This window comes from Geospiza fortis, unplaced genomic scaffold (assembly GCF_000277835.1).
Source record: "Geospiza fortis unplaced genomic scaffold, GeoFor_1.0 scaffold178, whole genome shotgun sequence".
NCBI lineage: Eukaryota > Metazoa > Chordata > Aves > Passeriformes > Thraupidae > Geospiza > Geospiza fortis.
In genome coordinates this window covers 583,344-584,288 of record NW_005054466.1, presented here as the reverse complement: position 1 = coordinate 584,288, position 945 = coordinate 583,344, and positions in this window count along the sequence as shown.

Sequence of the window (945 nt, the reverse complement as noted above, 5' to 3'; positions counted from 1 at the left end):
CCCCCAAACCCTGTTGCTTTAGGGAGTGAAATTCTTGATTTTATTTTCCTTAAAAAACAAAAAAAAAACCCAAAAAACCCCAAACCTCTGGGATTCAAGCCAAGCTGGATGTTTGGAATTCTGGGATTTCAGGGATGTGTCCCTGCACCTGCATTTTGTGGAATTCTTTGAATTTTTTGGGATTTAAAACTCATCCTATTCCATAGGCAGCAACAGCTCCCAAGATCCCATGGCACATTCCAGGGATATTCCAGCTTTTCTGGGAATTCCATCCTAAAATCCCACAAAACCTTCCCCGATTTTGGAATTCCCGAGATTTTGGGATTTCAGGCAGCACAACAAGGGATCCGAGAGTATCCCAACGTTTTTAGGGAATCCGAGAGAATTCCAGGATCAAACCATTCCCATGGGGAAGGGCAATTCCAGCAGCTCCAAGATTTAATCCTGGATCAGCCCGGGAGTATTCCAGGAATTCAGAATCTTTGGATTTGAGGGAATTTTCCCTTGGAAATTCGGGAATTCGGGACGCGGGAAGAGCCACGCGGTGGCAGCAGCGAGACAGGGAATTCCCGCTTCCCGAATTTCCTCTGGAATTCCAAGCTGGAGCTCCAAGATTTTAAGGAATTCTTCCCGCCGAATTTTTGTTTTTTGGGAATGAGGTTCCTGCATCCAAGATTTTCCTTGTTCCTCTCCTGCTCTCTCCTCCTTTATTTTCTCGCATTTCCCAAATTTCCCACTTTCCAAAAAAATCGGGATAAAACTCTGGGAGATCTCGAGGAATTCCTGGGATTTTTGGGTTTGGTTAAAAAATTCCCTCTGGAAGCAAAAGGGATCGAATGTGGGGAAATCCTGAATTCCAGAGGATTTGGGAATGGAAATTCTGGGAAGTGGTTCCGAGGATTTTCTGGGGATGCATCCCATGAGCTCAGAGGATAAACTCCAGGA